This window comes from Pipistrellus hanaki (assembly GCF_964339955.1).
Source record: "Pipistrellus hanaki genome assembly, chromosome: 7".
NCBI lineage: Eukaryota > Metazoa > Chordata > Mammalia > Chiroptera > Vespertilionidae > Pipistrellus > Pipistrellus hanaki.
In genome coordinates this window covers 12,938,831-12,957,487 of record NC_140509.1, presented here as the reverse complement: position 1 = coordinate 12,957,487, position 18,657 = coordinate 12,938,831, and positions in this window count along the sequence as shown.

Below are 18,657 nucleotides of genomic sequence, written 5' to 3'. Positions count from 1 at the left end.
GAGCCGCATTACAGGGCTGGCGGATGAGTGGAAAAATTTGGTCTGTCCCGTCTGTCCCCTTCCCCCAGTGACTCAGGCTCCTGGTGGCAGTGAGTCTGGGGAGGGGACGAGACAGGAACCCAAAGAAAAATGTTCCCGTGTCTCCTGGCTTTGCCACTGCCCTGTCCTCCTCCCCCATTCCACACACGCCCTGCCGCGCTGCTCGCCACAGCCACCGTCTGCCTGTACCTGCACCGACAGCCCCGGAGCCGGCACATGCCATGGTGGCCATACCCCCCTCCCCCACTCCCACCCCGGGCAGCCGGGGGACACGGGTGCCTCTGAGGAAGGCCATGCTGGATGTGGGTGTCGGGTGGTCAAATAAAATGCAAATAAGAATGCAGGACACACAGTCCCGTGCAGCGTTTGAGATATACTAAGACACTGTTTGTTTTGCGTTCTCTCCTTCTTTGCACAGAAGGGAGTCCCAGGACTGAGGACACTGAAGTTCAGATTTAATGGAATCCTGAATTTTATCCGGCAACCCAAGGCCCGTCCACCTTCACTCAGACTCACCCCTTGTCCTGGACGTTCCCTGCTCCGGCCCCTCCCCACCGGGCCCTGCTAGATGTCACTGTGCTCCCGCTGGCCTCCAGGCTTCCCTCAGGCCTCCAGGCTTCCCTCAGGCCTTCTGCGTCTCCGAGAGGATGGTGGCGCGAAGAGGGCCCAGCTCCAGGGGCCTCCTAGGTGCCCACCTCACACCCTCTTCTGAGTTCCTACCAGAATGCCCCCTCCACCAGGGTCTGTCCCTCTCTTCTTCTGGACCCCACATCCCTGGTGACCTTATATTATTCCCCACCACCACCCCCAAGAGTCCAGAGCTATGTCCAGGGAAGGTGGGGGGCAGGCAGGGACTGGATTCCGCCGGCCGTGGCAGACACTACCCCAGGCCCCAGGACAGCAGCCGAGAGGTGGTCCCGGGGAGGGGCGGGGACGGATGAGGGAAGGACCACGGACCCGGCTGCCTCCAGGGCCGGTCAGGGAAGGCCTCTGTGTTCTACAGGGCAGACGCACGCGCCGGTCACTGTGTCTGGGCTGTGGCCGTGGGGCTCCTCCTCCAGGGGTTTGTGGGGCCTCCGTCTGCCCCAGCCTGTTCAGGCGGCCGGGCTCCGACAGGAAGCTCCCTGCAGGCAGGACACAGCCTGCCGGCTGCTGTGTCAGATGCGCTCTGCAATGATGGGGCTGTTTGACTCAGGATTGATGGGCAATTGCCTTGTTGGCAGCGGTGTCTCACCTTGGGGTGAGGGGTGGGTTATGCTAAAGGGCCAAACCGTCCAAAAGACTCGCTCTCTCCTTCATGGAGATTTCCACACCCACCTGCAGCGCAGGGAGCACCTGGCGGGGACCCATTGCCCAGATGCAAAGGCCAATCCCAGTGACTCAGCTAATGTTGGCAGGGTGGCACCTCGAGAAGAGATGGGGGAGTCCCAGAGCCCGGGGGTCCCCGAGCCTGCCTTCCCCTACCCTCCCACCCCCGACACCTTGGCCTCTCTTGAACAGTCGGCTGGGCTTCCGGGAGACAGAGCACCGAGCTGTGGGCCCGCAGGACCCATCTGGCCCCTGCCCCACCCGCGCAAGCCCACGCCACAGCCTCTGCTCTCCTTGTCACAGGGTCACGTTGTTGAAAACAGAGGGGGGACCTGCGGGAAGGACCCACTTCCCTCATTCCAGCCCCTCCAGCAGCATCGAGAAACTGGTGGGAACGAGGGAAGGCGGGTACAGGCCCACAGGGTCAGAGCCGGGAGGGAGACAGGAGGGGGACAGGGGACGGGTGGGCAGCCCCTCAGCACACAGCCGGGAGCACGGAGGCTGCAGGGTAGAGGAAAGTGAAACGGGCATCCCAAACTTTGGCTTCTCGTAGTGGCTCAGCCACCTGGGAGCCTGGGCACGTCTGCTTACTCTGTGCTCCTGTGGCGCCCACGTTCCGGAAGGAGCGCCTGGCCTGGGGCGCTCAGGCCCACAGCAGCCAGCCTCCTCCAGCCCCGACCCCAGGCCAGGCCCTGGGACCCCGGCAGATTGGGTGAAGAAAGGGGAGGAGGGGGGTGTCAGTCACCCCAGGGAGGGGCAGCGGGGAAGGGAAACTGAGTGTGTCCCTGACGTGCCCCAGCCTGTCCCCTGCATCCGGGGAAGGGTGAGAGTGACTGTCGGCTGGGGAAGGGGGGCGAGAGGGGCAGGCTGGGGAGGGGCAGGGAACCCCCGTCCGGACTTGTCGGGGCAGCCGGGGGCAGCTGTTTCCGGCTGATGAAAGGGCCCTGATTGATATGGCAGCGGTGACTGACGCTCACCCCCAAATGTGAGCCCTCCCCACCCGCCCAGGCTGTGCCCGCCCAGGGCCTGCTTTAAGGACAGACAGAAGATGAGAGTGCTGCCACTGGGGACCATACCCCAAAGAAATCGGGGAATCTTCCCCACCCCGGGCCAGCAGGAGGGAAGGCAGGCCTGGGCCAGGACCGAGGCTCACGGAGTTCGGAAGAGGGGCAAGGGCTTGGACACACGCTTTTGAATACTCATTTACAAATGCACAGACAGATTCTATCTACACCCCCACCACCACCCCCAGGATGCAGGGAGGCGAGCAGGGATTGCTGTGGAACATTCATTTTACAAACTGTCTAGTCACCTGCCTTTTGCCAGGCCCACAAAATAATAGCTAACGTCTCCCGAGCATGCCCGGTGTGCCAGGCACCCTTCTGAGACCTTTATGCTCACGTCCGCATTGACTCCTCACCACCCCCATTTTATTTACTTATTTCTATTTAAATATATTTTTATTGATTTCAGAGACGAAGGGAGAGGGAGAGAGATAGAAGCATCAATGATGAGAGAGAATCACTGATTGGCTGCCTCCTGCACGCCCTCTACTGGGGATCCATCCAGCAACCCATGCATGTGCCCTTGACAGGAATCGAACCCAGGATCTTTCAGTCTGCAGGCAGACACTCTATCCACTAAGCCAAACCAGCTAGGACATCACCCCCATTTTATAGGTGAGGATGTAGAGACATACAATTTTCCATTTTAGCCCTGCCCGGGTAACTCATTTGGTTATAGCATCATTCCAATACGATGTTTCTCTCTCTCTCTCTCTCTCTCTCTCTCTCTCTCTCTCTCTCTCTCTCTCTCCCTTCTTTCTCTCTAAAAATAAATAAAACAAAATAAAATTTACCATGTAACTCAGTTTAAGTTTATAGTTCAGTGGCAGTTTTTAACTTTTATAAAGTCCAATTAACCTCTTGTTTCTTTTTCTTTTTAATCTTCATGGTTGAAAGTATTACACATGTTCCCTTTTCCCCCCATTGACCCATCTAGCCCACCCGCCCCCCGACCCAGGCCTTCAACACACTAGTCTGTGTCCATGGGTTACACATAGACTAGTATATGCATACAAATCCTTTGGTTGATCTCTTCCCACCCACCCACCCCTGCCTTCCTCTGAGATTCGTCAGTCTGTTCCATGCTTTTCTGTCTCTGGATCTATTTTTTTCATCAGTTTATTTTGTTCATTAAATTCCACATATGAGTGAGATCATGTGATCCTTGTCTTTCTCTGACTGGCTTATTTCGCTTAGCGTAAAGCTCTCCAGGTCCCTCCATGCTGTCTCAAAGGGTAAGGCATCTTTCTTTTTTCTGCTGCATCCTATTCCATGGTGTAGATGTATCACAGCTTTTTTATCTACTGATGTACACTTGGACTGTTTCCAGATCTTAGCTAGTGTATATGTTCTTTCTGATTGCTGTTTCAGGCTTCTTAGGATATATTCCTAGAAGGGAGAACACTGGGTCAAATGGCAGTTCCATTTTTTAACATCTATAATAATAAAAGCATAATATGCCAATTAGACTGGACAGTCATATGGCCTTCTGGATGACCTTCCAGATGAAGCCGGAGCTTAGAGGGCCGAGGCAGCCGCCATGGCTGCAAAGACCAAGTCCCTTGCACAAATTTTGTGCATCGGGCCTCCAGTACTGAATAAATCATCACTTAATCCAAGGTCCTAAAGATTTCCTCCTACGTTTTCTTCTACAAGTTTTAAAGTCTTAGTCTTAAATTTAGGTCTCTAATCCATTTCTAGGTAATTTTTATATGTAGTGTAAGCCAAGCATGTCAAACTCAAAGGCCTACACGGGCCAAATAAACAAGGTTTAAGTTTACATGGGCCACAAAAAAACAAAAGCTTCAATTTTCATAGAAATGTAGGTTTATTTCAATAGAGACGTGCTGAATACAAAGAGCTAAATTAAATGAGTAATTGTTGACATGAAATAATAGAACATTTTACTAAAAATTAATATTTTTTTAACATGAATTTACCAAACACTGGATAACTCCATAAATTCATAAGAGTAACACAAATAAACGTGCTTTTCTTGTTCTCCGAAAGCGAAATATTTCCTGTTGCGCACACCTGACAAGTCAGTCCAAGACTAATGACGTGGCAATTGGCTGCTAAAACATTCACTGCTAGTATTAGTGGAGAGAAATGGTGCGCCTGCGTGTAAGGCACATAAATGAATGCAACACGATTATAGTAATCAGTCATTAGCGAACATTGTAGTTCACTATCAATGATTATGTATAGCAGGCTATTGTAAAAATTAAGTTATGGAATTTCTATTAAAATGTTTCTTATATGCCGTTACATTGGCTGGGCCACAGAAATATTTATTGTGGTCCACATGAATCCACGGGCCTCAAGTTTGACATGCTTGATGTAAGGTAAGATGAGATGCATCACCTGTAAACAGAGATTATTTTACTTGTTCCATTCCAATTAGATTTCTTTCATTTCTTTTTCTTGCCTAATTGCTCTAGTTGGCACTTCCATTATTGTGTTGAATAAAAATTTAAAAAAAAATAAAAAGCAGACACCCTGTCTTATTTCTGAATGTAGGGGAAAAGCGTTCTGTCTTTCACCATTGAGTATGATGTTAGCTATGCATTTCTCATATACGACATTTGTCATATTGAGAAAGTGTCCTTCTATTCCTAGTTTGTTGAGCATTTTTATCATGAATTTTTTGTATCTTGTCAAATTATTTTTGCACATCAATTGAGATAATCATGTTTTTCTTTCCTCCATTCTATAAATGTCATATATTACATTGACTGATTTTCATTTATTGAATCATCCTTTCATCCCAAGGATAAGTTTCAGTTGTTCGTGGTGTAGAATCCCTTTAGTATACTGCTGAACTCGTTTTGCTAGCTTTTTTGTTGAGGATTTTTGCATATGTATGCATGAGATATTGGCCTGTAATTTTCTTGTAGTGTGTGTGCGTGTGTGTGTGTGTGTGTGTGTGAGTTTGGTTTGGGTATCAGGTAATGAATGAATTGGAAATGTTCTTTCCTCAATGTTTGGAGAAGTTTGAGAAAGATAAGTGTTAATTCTTTTTTTAAATGTTTGGTAGAATTCCCCAGCGAAGCCACAAGTTCCTGGCCCTGGATTTTCTTTGTTGGGAAGGATTTGATTATTAACTCAACCTTTGTAGTTTTCATACATCTATTCATATTTTCTTCTCTTTAATTCAGTTTTGAAAGTTTGCCCGTTTCTAGGAATTTGTCCATTTCAACTTGGTTGTCCGATTTGTGGTATATGATTATTCATAACATTCTTACAATCCTTTGTATTTCTGTAAGGTCCTACTTTCATTTCTGATTTTAGTCATTTAGTCTCCTCTCTTTTTTTCTTAGTCGATCTAGTTAAAGTTTTGTCAGTATTGTTGATCTTTACAAAGAATTGTTTGTTTTGTTTACTTTCTTATTGCTTTTCTATTCTCCTCTTTATCTCTACCCTAATACTTATTAGTTCCTTTTTCTGTTAGTCTTGAAGTTGCTTTGCTTTGATTTTTCTAGTTTCTTAACGTGTGTGTGCTTAGATTATAGATTTGAAATATTTCTTTGTTTTAAGGTAAGCATTTACAGATATAAATTTCTCTCTGAGTCCTGCTTTTTCTGCATCCCATAGTTTTGGTATGTTATGTTTTCAATTTCATTCATGTTTTTCTAATTTCCCTTGTGGTTTATTCTTTGAGCCAATGGTTAAGAGTATGTTGTTTGATTTCCACATATTTGTGAATATTTTCATTTTTCTTCTGTTAATGATTTCTAGTTTCATTGCATTGTGATCAGAAAAGATACTTAGTCCTAGCCGGTTTGGCTCAGTGGATAGAGCATTGGTCTGCAGAATGAAGGGTCCTGGGCTCGATTCCAGTCAAGGACATGTACCTCAGTAGCAGGCTCCTCTCCATCCGGGGCCCTTGTCAGGGCACGTGCAAAAGGCAACCAATCAATGTGTTTCTCTCACATCAATATTTCTCTCTTCCACTCTCTCTAAAAATCAATGGGAAAATATCCTCAGGTGAGGATTAAAAAAAAAAAAAAGGTACTTCATATGATTTTAATATATAAATTTTAATAAAACTTGTTTTGAGGCTAACACGTTTATCCTGGAGAAGGTTGCATGTGCACTTCAGAAGAATGTGTATTCTCTTATTATTGGATGGAGTTTTCTGTATATGTTAGGTCAAATTGATTCATAGTGTTGTTCAAGTTCCCTATTTCGTTTTTCTTTTTAATCTTCACCCAAGGATATTTTTTTTCAATTGATTTTATTGATTTTAGAAAAGAGGGAGAGAAAGAGAGAGAGAAAGAGAGAGAGAGAGAGAGAGAGAGAGAGAGAGAGAGAGAGAGAGAGAGAGAGAAACATCAATATGAGAAAGAAACATCCATTAGCATACACCCTGACGAGAAATCGAACCTGCAACTGAGATATGTGTCCTGACAGGACTCACTTTTGATATAAGGGACAAAGCTCCAACCAACTGACTCACCAGCCAGGGCAATCATGTCAGTTTCTGCTTTATGTATTTAGGGACTCTGTTTCTAGGTGTGTATAGTTTTGTGATTGTCACATCTTCTTGCTGAATTGAACCTTTCATTAATATATAATGTCCTGCCCTAGCCAGTTTTTCTCAGTGGTTAGAACACCAGCCCTTGAACTGAAGGGTCTTGGGTTAGATTCTGGTCAAGGACACATACCTCAGTTGCAGGCTCGATTCAGTTAATGTGTCTCTCTCACAGTAATGTCTCTGTCTCTCCCCCTCCCTTCCACTCTCTCACTCTCTCAAAAAAAAAAAAAAAAAAAAAATCAATGGGAAAAATAGCCTTGGGTGAAAAACAAAAATTCTTTATATATATATTCCTTCTTAGCTCTTGTAATATTTGACTTACAGTATATTTTGTATGGCAGTAATATAGACACCCCAGCTCTCTTTTGGCTACTATTTGTATGGGATATCTTTTTCCATCCTCTTATTTTCGATCCCTTGGTGCTCTTATATCTAAGGTGGGCCTTTTGTAGACAGCATATAATGTTTTTTAATCCAGTCTCTGTCTTTTAATAAAAGAATTTAATCCATTTATATTTACTGTGATTGCTGATAAAGAATGGTTTACTTGATTTTTGTTTCTCAATTTCTTCATTACTTCATTTAGTTGATTTTTTGTAGAATATTATTTGATACCCTTCTTTTTTCTTTTTTATTATATTCCTTTTTATTTTCTTAGTGGTTACCTTGAGGTTACAATTAACATCTTAAACTTACAACAACCTAGTTTTAATTCCAACTTTATTTTAATATACAAGCACTCTCTGCTTTATGTTATTGTCACAGATGATATCTTTATACTTTGTGTCCACTATCTATAATTATTGTTTTATGCATTTGTCTTTTTTTAATATATTTTATTGATTTCAGAGAGGAAGGGAGAGTGAGAGAGAGAAACATCAATGATGAGAATAATTGATCAACTGCTTCCTGCACACCCCGAACTGGGATTGAGCTCCGAACCTAGGCATGTGCCCTGACCAGGAATCGAACTGTGACATCCTGATTCATAGCTCGATGCTCAACCACTGAGCACAATGGCTGGGCTGCATTTGTCTTTTAAATCGAATAGTGACCATAGAAATAGGAAAAGTTTCAAGGAAAGATGATGAGTCCTCAGAGGATGGACATGTGGGTGGGGACTAGAGGAGAAGAGAAGAACCAGAAGAAGAGCCTTCCAGAACAGTAAAGGTTTGAATTGGAACTGACTTTCAAAGAAAAAAAGAATTACTGTGTAAAACTTCTTATTCACAGAAAAAGATGGCCAAGTACTTTATTTAGGGCAAAAAATAGGTAATCAAATTCCATACATGATCTCATTCTTGTAAGTATGTATATACTTATAAATACATACCCTGTTTCCCCGAAAATAAGACAATGTCTTATATTAATTTTTTCTCCCAAAGTTGTGCTAGGTCTTATTTTCGGAGGATGTCTTATTTTCGGGGAAACACGGTATATAAAGATATATGTTTATATAAGCACAGAAAAACATTCACATTGTACTCAGTGTTTCAATAGTGGTTATCTCCAATTGGTAGACCTATGGGAAAAAGAGACATTTCCTTTTTTTCTAGTACATTCTATATTATTTGAATTATTTACAACTAGGGGCCCAGTGCACGAATTCGTGCACCTTAAAAGGAACTGTTGGCCATGAGGCTGCAGTGGGCACAGGGGTGGCCCATCCTCCATGCCCCCGCCCAGCCCCTCCAGCTGAGGCCCCCAGTCCCTTGTCTGCCTGCAGCCCTGCTCCTGCCTCACTGCTCCCACATGCTGACAGCACTGGCCCCACTCATACCCTCTGACAGAGCGGAGTGATTGGGGCTGGTGCCAGCAGCAGATGCAAGCAAGGCTGGCGCTGTCAGAGGTACCCTGAGAGCTTCTCCACCTCCCCTTGCTTCTGAGGGGTGACCGGGGCTGGCAGCTGCTATTTGCACCTGCTGATGGCACCAAGTGATCAGGACTGGCACCCAGTACCAGCGTGGTTGGGAGTGGCAGCTCCAGTGCTGGCTGCGGGTACAAGCACCAGCTGGGACCAGGACACACATGAGCAAAGAATTTTCAGTAACCACCAGAGGTTCTCTCTGGTGACAGGGACCAGCACCCCACCTTGGTCTGGTGCCCACACTCACCTGCTCCACCACCCCACCTCAGGCCAATGCCTACCATGTTCCAAGCACGCACCCCCTGGTGGTCAGCACACATCATAGCAACCAGTTGTTCAGTTGTTCCACCATTCGATCTATTTGCATATTAGCCTTTTATTATATAGGATGAACATACATCGCTTTTATAACCAGGAAAAGCAACAATGTCTTTTTTTGTTTGTTTGTTTCTGAAGGAAAGAGTGGGCATTCAGCCAAAACTGGTTTGGCTCAGGGGATAGAGCGTCGGCCTGCGGACTGAAAGGTCCCGGGTTCGATTCCGGTCAGGGGCATGTACCTTGGTTGCGGGCACATCCCTAGTAGGGGGTGTGCAAGAGGCAGCTGATTGATGACTCTCTTTCATCGATGTTTCTAACTCTCTATCCCTCTCCCTTCCTCTCTGTAAAAAAATCAATAAAATATATTTAAAAAAAAAAAAAAAAAAAAGAGTGGGCATTCACTGTGGAAGCAAAGTTAGGAAGGATGTGCTAGGCAGAGGAAACAACACGACAAAGGAAAAAGCATGAAAACCAGGTTCTATTACAGGAACTTTGGGGGTGGAGACGAGCCCAGAGGCTGGGAGAAGGGTGTTGCAATCACTGAGGGAAGAGGAGAAAGTGCTGGGGCTGAGTAAAGGCTTAGAGGGTAGAGAATAAAAATGGAAATCTGAGATAAGTGGACGCCAAATCAGACAACAATTACCCATGAATAGGAAGTGGATGAGTCTGTCTCACTAGCGTCTCCACGGCTGTAGCCTCTCCTGGCATATTAATGACAGGAAGCCAGGTCTAGAGACGATTAGGAACATGACCATAATGAAGACGATGGTTATCCATGAAGAGGAGGAGGAAAATCCCATTAAAAGAGCCCATTAACCCTTTACAGCTTCCAAAGTCCTCAGTCTTCCATCTCTTAACACATCACAGTGTAAGACCCATTCTACCGGTGAAGAAACTGAGGCCTAGAGAGGATGCAACCAAAGACCATCATTTAGTAGCAGGGGAATGGGCAGCCGCTGCTACCCCGGCAGAGCCTGAGCAATGCCTGTGTGTTCACTTCCTAGTTGTGTGATCTTCAACGATTTATATAACCTCTTGGTGCCTCCGTTTCCTCTTCTATAAAATGGGGGACCTAGTATACTTGTCTGATATAGTTGCTGAAAGGATTCATTTACTTAATTCATGCAAAGACCTCAGAGCCTGGCAAACTAAGGACCTCAGAATAAATATACGGTCTTGTTATTTTTTGTAATTATTATTAGTATCCACACAGTATCCCAGAGAGATCATCAGGGAAGAATGAATCGGGGGAAAGCCAGGCCCGTTCCTCACATCTCAGATCCTGACTTCTGTGAAAAAGACCCAGCAGCCGTAATCGGTTTGGCTCAGTGGATAGTGTCGGCCTGCGGACTCGAGGGTCCCGGGCACATACCCAGTGTGGAGTGTGCAGGAGGCAGCTGATCGATGTTTCTAACTCTCTATCCCTCTCCCTTCCTCTCTGGAAAAAAAAATCAGTAAAATATATTTTTAAAAAGACCCAACAGCTGGGATCTGCCTCTTTGGTTAGACTCACTAGGGCTCTGGGGCCATTTGCAGCACCCATCCTATTCATGCCCATGTTCCTAGGTACTAACTTATTCACTCATCTATTCATTCAACAAACATGTGCCAAATCCTGGTCTGGGCCTGCGCCTGCCTTCACGGAGCTCAGCCAACTCCTCCTTCCTCACCCGTGCACTCGTTTACTCATCACTTACTAGGAGCCTCCTCGAGCTGCACACACACACACACACACACACACACACACACACACGCTATGTTTATAGTCCTCCTGCCTCTGGACGCAGAGCAATTATTCAAGGAGTCATTTCCCAGCGTTGTTATGTTTCCAATCTCTTTCTCATACTTTCCTCCTGGTGTACCCACTCTGTGCCCACACACAAAATCACACCGGAAAACCAACACAGAGAACCAGAAAGGATGCATTCTTCCCCCATATTTCCTGTGACTACAGATCTTCCACTAGTTCCTGGAATCTGGAGGGGAAAGCAGCAACAATGGAGTCCTCTGGACTCTCTTCCATTCGTTCATTCATTCATTCAGTATATTGATTCCCGAGCACAGGGTCTGGGCCAGGCCGTGTGCTAGGCAGCGTGGGGCTAACAGACATGCACCACCACACAGCACACCCTCAAGGGATCTCCATGGAGTCAGTCAATGGCTCACTCTCCCCCTGAATATTTACTGCTCATTCACCAGGCACCAGCCACCAGTCAGAGCTTTGGGAATGTGATTAAGGAAGACAAAGTCCTTGCCCTCATGGAGCTTGCCATGTAGACAGAGAGACTGACGGTGGGCAAGCAAACACATAAACAGGCAGGCAACTATCTAGGGTCCAGACTCTGAAGAACATAAAACAGGGTGATGTGAGAGTGACGGAGGCTAACACCACAAGCTATTTGAGCAGGCACTTTTCTTCTCTGAGCTTCAGCTCCTCCCAGAGAACAATTACACCTCCCTCTGCTGTGAGGAGGAAATGAGTTAAAACACAATAAGCACCCTATGTCATTTTTTTTTTAAATAGGTGCATAAGCAGATCATCAAAATACGAGGCAAATAGTGCAGGATAAAACAATATAGACACAAGGAAATCTGGGAGCACTGGGGAGGAGCCTCGAGGGCCAGGTGCAGCCCAGCCAGGGAACTAGGTGAGGAAGCTGGACACAGATGCCCTTACCCCCCTACCCAGCCCTGCAGCCCACTGGCTGCCCCCAAGGATGTCGCCTCTCTGAGGGACCACAGGTAAGGTGCACAGAAAGAGCACACGTGCTTCAGCTCTTCCCAGGACAAGGAAGGAGGGAAGGCTCACAGGTGAGCACTGAGACTCCCACTAGGCGCAAGGCTGGCAGGGTATCGCCTGCTCATCTCCTTCCAGGGCCCCTGGCTCCCCAAAGTGCCCGTCGCCCCATCTGGTGATGGAGATGCTGGGGGTGAGGATGCCCGGACTCTCAGACCCTGTGAGAACAAATGAAAGGGCGACGCCCACTAAAGAGGTCCCTCCCAGGCCCTGGCCCCCCCCCCCCCCAACAGCTTTCGTGTGGAAGTATCTTTGCACCCATCTCTCAGAGGAGCACACGGAGGCTCAGGGCGGACATGGAGGCTCAGGGCAGACACAGATCATTCTCAGTCACTCGGTTCAGAAATGGCCATGGCGGTTAGAATGCGGCCTGCCTGTAATGCGGCTGCTCTTTCATCCTCTCCCATTCTGCTTCTCCTGGACGGTGGAGCAGGGATTGTGCAGGAGAGATCGTGGAGGAAGAGGAGGGAGCAGGGCTGGGGGACTCAGGAGGGGGGAGGGAGCAAGAGACAGACGTTGCTGTGCAGAATGACCTGGGACTGAGGTAAGGACTCCAGGATTGTTGGGGTGCGGGGAGTTGAACAGGCGGAGGCTTTACAACCAGGAAGAGATGAAACCACAGGGAGGAAAGCCCCGCTTGCCCCCACCCCTGTCACAACAGGCGTCCTGGCAAACAGGATGAGGATGGAGCAAGGTCTCCCTCTCTGCTCCAGCCCCCGCTCCGGCATGGGCGGCCGGGCGACCCCATGTCAAGCCCTGTGCCCACGGGGATCAGGATGTGGGCGCCGGGGATGGACAAGCCCTGACGTGGACCGCTCTGCGACCCCCGTGCCTGGCCTCCGCGGCCACAGGCCAAATACTCCATGTGGTTTGGGGCCCAGCCAAGCGCCCACACCCCGGCTCACGGGACCGCAACTTCCCTGTTGCATCAGGTTACTGAGCTCGTGCACACACACCCCGAGCTTGTTACACAACTGCGGTGCGCGCGCACGGCACCCACAGCCCGGGTGGCCCGGCAGGCCCAGAGGAAACCACAGCCCTGCGGGCAGGGCAGGGACCCTCTGCGGCCTCCTGGGGCGAGGAGGGGAGGGTGCCTGGCCAGGAGCCAGGGTTCTCCAGGCTCTGCCACGGGCCCCTTGTGAAACCCCAACAGGTCACGTCCCTTCTCAGAGCCTGTTTCCCCCCCTTTCACGGAAGATCTCCTTCCAGCCTGGTGATCCAGATCCCACTCACCGTCCTCCGAACACCACCAACATCCTCCTCTCCCCTGGGAAAGGCCACGAGAAAGGAGACCGGAATTGCAAAGGGTGGACAGAGAGGGCTAGATGGGATGATCTCTGAAAGGGCTTCCCCCCACCCCCCATAGAAATGCATGTACCTTGAGGGGAGCCCCATGGTCACCTCCTCCTCCCGAGGGGGAGGGAGGACAGTGCCAGAGGTTTCCGAGGTGAGTCTCAGGAGGTCGAGGGAGGGGGAGGATTTTCTTCTTTGCACTTTTTTGTTGTTCATCCTCACGAGGATATTTTTCCATTGATTCTGAGAGAGAGTGGAAGGGAGAGGGAGAGACACACAGAGAGAAACATCGACGTGAGAGAGACACATCGATTGGTTGCCTCCCTCATGTGCCCTGTCTGGGGCTGGGGGTCGAGCCTGTAACCAAGGTATGTGCCCTTGTGAATGTTGGCTATTATTATAGTGAACTCGAGGTGCTCCATGCCCTTGATGGAGGAGCAGGTAGTCTTTGGAGCCCCCTCCATCATGCCATCAAAGTCCCCCTAGTTCAGGCCCCAGAATTCACTAATGAGTTCTATTAAAGGCCAGCCAGAGTCTGTCCCCCTTCAGTTTATGGGCCAACACTCCAATCAGAGAGCCATACCGGCCAGGGCTCTTCTCTGCACTTTGGTTTTCCCCCCATTTCTTTACAACAAGCATGTGTTAGGCTTTACTTGGCAATAGAAGGTGGAGGGAGAGAGACCAGGATGCGGGTTTGATGCGTTAACTCTGCCTGGAGCGTTTGTGCTCTGCCCAGGGCCTGCCTCTGCCTTGAACCAGTGTTCCCCCAAGTGCGCTTTGGTGAAAGGACCCCGTTAAGCATAGGACGCCTGGGCTAAACACAGTCTGACCAGGTTTAGCCCAGGTGTCCTATGATTGCAGGACATCTCTGAGGCCCCAGCACACTAATCTGGGCCATGACCCTCTGAGAGGAGGACCGAGACTAGGGAAGGCCTAGTTTGGTCTCAGAACTCTTTATGAGAAAGCATCTCCAGAGACACTTTCTAGGTTCTGCGGGAGCTCAGAGTCCAGTGAGGAGGAATGCCAGGCGCACACCCAACCGTGAAGGGCCACCATCACAGGAAGAACCGCGCAGGCCCGGGAGGGCATGGAGGGCAGCTGCCTGAGGAGGCCGTCTCCAATGGCATGAGTCCAACTGCAACCCATCAGCCCGGAACTGACCTGCGCCCTGCATCCCCGAGATGACAGTGAAGAAGGTAGTAACGTGAGAGGGCCCTTGGGTGGCCCGGATCCTCCCTGAGGTTACTAAGATCTGCAGTGACCCCTGCTGGTTCTGCCCAAAATCACCCCTCCCCTAAGTCCTCAGCTTTCTGGTCTACCTCATCCTCCCCACCCTCCTTCTCCTCCCCAGTCCCCAGCCTTCCAATATCTTCCCCACTCGCCTTGACCAAACTCTATCAGAATGCACCCAACCACCCCGATTACCAGATGCCGCACCTCTTCCCCCATCCCCGGGGACAGACTCTGGCTGGCCTTTAATAGAACTCATTGGTGAATTCTGGGGCCTGAACTAGGGGGACTTTGATGGCATGATGGAAGAGGCTCCAAAGACTACCTGCTCCCCCATCAAGGGCATGGAACACCCCCAGTTCACTATAATAATAGCCAACATTCACTGAGCACTGACTATCCTAAAGGAAACACAGCTAAACCCCATAAGGCGTCTAAGAGATTGGCCCTACTCCCATATTGATGCAGTTCTCAGATAAGAAACTGAGACTCGGAACTAAAGAAGTTAGTGAATGGCAAACCCAGGCCTCCGGCTGCAGAGCCCATCCACTTGTCCGCTCTGCTGTTTTACTGTTCTTGCCTCTACCCACACCACTCCATGAGAGCCAATCCTAGGCTTTTACTGGATTTTAGTGGCGTTTATGGGAGCAGCTGGGAAGGAGACTGGTTTCCCACTCTGGAGTTGCTAACCGGGTGTGCGTCTGTCTAGAGCTGCCCGAGCAGATCGTGGCAGAGAAGACAGCCAACACAGGAGGGAAGAGAACAGTCCTGAGGACCGTATTCAGGCCATGCCAAAGACGGGTCCAGCCCTGGCTGGTTTGGCCCAGTGGATAGAGTGTTGGCCTGCGGACTGAGAGGTCCCAGGTTCGGTTCCGGTCAAGGGCATGTACCTTAGTTGCGGGCACATCCCCAATAGGAGGTTTGCAAGAGGCAGTTGGTTGATGTTTCTCTCTCCTCGATGTTTCTAACTCTCTATCCCTCTCCCTTCCTCTCTGTAAAAAATCAATAAAGTATTAAAATTTAAAAAAAGACAGCTCCGCCCTGGATTTCTCAGTGACCGTAGCCAATAAATTACTTTGCTGCGTTCTTGTCTTAAGCAAATAGAGTTGAGTTCCTTTTCACTGATGTTTGTAAAACCTCACTCACCTAGTTTTCCTCCAGCACCTCTGAAGTCCTGTCCGGCTCAGTTTCCTTTGCTGGCTCCTCGTTGTTAGCAAGTAACAGAAACCCACTCTGGCATTTATTTAAAAAAACAAAAATTTATAGGAAAATATGGAGGAACTAGATCAGGGAATCACCTGGGAGGCTGGAGCACATCCCTTGGGACGGGAACACAAATTACCAGGTTGAACTTCAAAGGACTCTTCCGTGCCAGTGTCAAGAGGCTCAAGCAGCCCAGTCCCTGAGTTTAGGCCACCTGGCCGCCCTGTTGCTGTCCCATGGAGTGAGAGAGAGGGTCTTCCACAACAGGTCTCTAGGGGTCCTTCCAAATGCCGAAGTGGGAGAGCGGGTCATCTGATTGCTCACCCCATGAGAGGGCAGAGAGACGATGCTCCCAAAGGGAACCCGGGACCAGGAGGCCATAGAATAAAGGTGAACATGCCGAAACCGGTTTGGCTCAATGGATAGAGCGTCGGCTTGGCGACTGAAAGGTCCCGGGTTCGATCCGGTCAAGGGCATGTATCTTGGTTGCGGGCATATCCCCAGTAGGGGGTGTGCAAGAGGCAGCTGATCGATGACTCTCTCTCATTGATGTTTCTAACTCTATCTCTCTCCCTTCCTTTCTGTACAAAATCAATAAAATATATTTAAAAATATATATATTAAAAAAAAAAAAAAAAGAATAAAGGTGAACATGCTCACAGGGTTCTCAGGGCATGCCCCAGGTGTTTCCTCTCCTCACTCTGCACTGCTCCCTGGACCTTCTCCTCCCTCTCATGGTGATGGCTGCAATTGCACTAAATGCCTCTAACTCCCAACATAGACCTGTCTCCTGAGGCCAGACCCATATGTCCATGAGCCTCTCCACATAGACAGCTCACAGCCCCTTCAGTTCAATGGGTCCAACGCGAACTTGTTCTGACCACCAAACCTGTCCTTCTTCAGGATCAGCAAGAGCCAAGGTCCTGCTCTTGTCCCTGCCACTGCCTTTGGGACCTGGGGCCACAGACAGGGGTGGCCCAGGGGAGTCCAGGGTTGGTGAGAACCGGATCCCAGCAGACCCTCTTCCCACCCCCAGCCCATCACCTAGGCAGGGGTCTGTGGGTGAGTGAGCACATCTGGCTGTTGTCTCTGACTTGTGACGCTAATGTTCCTCTTGATAGAGCAGAATCAACAAGGCGGCTGCCACAGGGCCACACAAGAGCTGCCCAGACATATGGAGTCTTCCAGGCCATTGTCTTCCCCACCCAGCCATCCCCAGGGCCAGGTAGACCCAAGAGAGGCCCAACAAACATGAGTAGTTCCAAGCCGGGTAGCTCAACTCCAGGTGGGACCTGGAAGGGTCTTCGAGGAGCAGCAGGCTCAGCCCACACCTTCACAGGGCAGATGAGGAAACGGAGGCCAGGGAGCTAGGATCTGTCCACAACGGCGAGCATGCTCAAGACTCCAAGGCTCCTGGCTCCCATTTCTGTGCTGTTTGCCACATCAAGTGGGGACCCTGGGGAAGAAGAAGAGAAAATCCTCCCCCACCCCATCCTGAGTGAAGAGCATGAGCTCTGGAGCCAGACGAACTGCTTGCAGATCCCAGGCCCTCTTCTCATCGACCAGATAACCTCCAGCGAAATGCAGATAATAGCAATCATGTTCTTATGGTATTGGTGAGTTAAATGAGTTGATAGGTAGAAGGTGCTTAGAAAGGGCCTGGTGTGTAGTAAGCGCTCAGTAAAAATGGCTATCACTATTGTGTCATCCATTGTGTTTATTGTGTCATTTATTGTGTCACTATTGTATCATATTATTCATCAGGTCTCCATGTCCTGCCAAAGTCTTTCCTAACCCAGCAAAAGGCCTTCCCCTGAGGAGCAATTTGCAGTGGCATGTGGGAGGTGGCTCAGTCACACCCTCTTCCAAGGATTGGGGGGGCGGGGAGCCTGGGTCCCTCCCCAGTGCTCTCACTGATCCCACCCTCCAGTCCCCTGTGTGGGACTCAGTGGTCCCTCAGCTTCTCCAGTCGCCAGCCTGTCTGCCCAGCTATCACGCCTGATGCAGAGATAAACACATCCCACAATAGTACTGTTTCCTGCTTCCCGAAGCTCTTAAGTGTGATCTTAGAGAGTGGGATTAGCCTGGCACTTGGGCAGCTTAGGGGTTTGGAAGGATTGAGAGACGCTGTTCCCAGAGCTGACCAGTCCTGTCCTAAGGCAGTGGAGGTGGCTGAGGTTTCAGGGAAAGGGGGAGGGTAGAAGCTGTGGCCTTAGTGTCTGGAATAGTCTCCATCCTCCCCTCCACCACACACACACACACACACATACACACACACACACACACACACACACACTTGGCCTAATGTGGAAGGAGGAGCTGCCCAACTGAGTGGAGAAATGGGACCTGCCTCTCCAATAGTCAATTTTCTCCCTTCCCCCGATCAGAGCCTGCTGGTCCCTGTATCCCTTCCCTTGGATGTCTGAACCGCAGCCCAGTGTCTCTAAGAAAAAGAAAGTCAGCCCCTGGCACAGAGAGCCCACAGCGCCCGCCCGGAGCACCTCAGGAGCCGAGCAGGCAGAGCGAAGGGGAGTCAGGGGGTGTCATGACGTGCAGACTTCCTCATTTCTGGTAGGGTCAGCTTCGCACAGAGGCCGTCTTCCTCTCCCCGCCAGGGTGGGCCCCCTCCTTCTATCCCCACTCCCAGGACAGCCACTCTCATGACCTCACTGTCATGGTCCGGCCAAGCAGGTGGCCAGGAGCCCGGGACCCGCCAAAATCCACATTCCCCAGAAACTAGCACGGGCCAGGCAACCTCCACCCCTCTCCCCCCTCCCCCTCCCCCCCCGAACCCACGCCTTCGAAGATAGACTGTCCTGGAAGAGTTCACTCCAGCCAGGCGTGCTCACCTCCCCTCTCAACAAGGGTGAACTTAGCGTGATCCTCTACTGCTGACCACATCTGTCAGCCAGACACACCCCAACGCCAGTCCTCCCTGCTCCGCTGTCCTGTCCCAGGACATCTCCCGGTCACCCGTTATTTCACAGTGAGGGCCATGGTG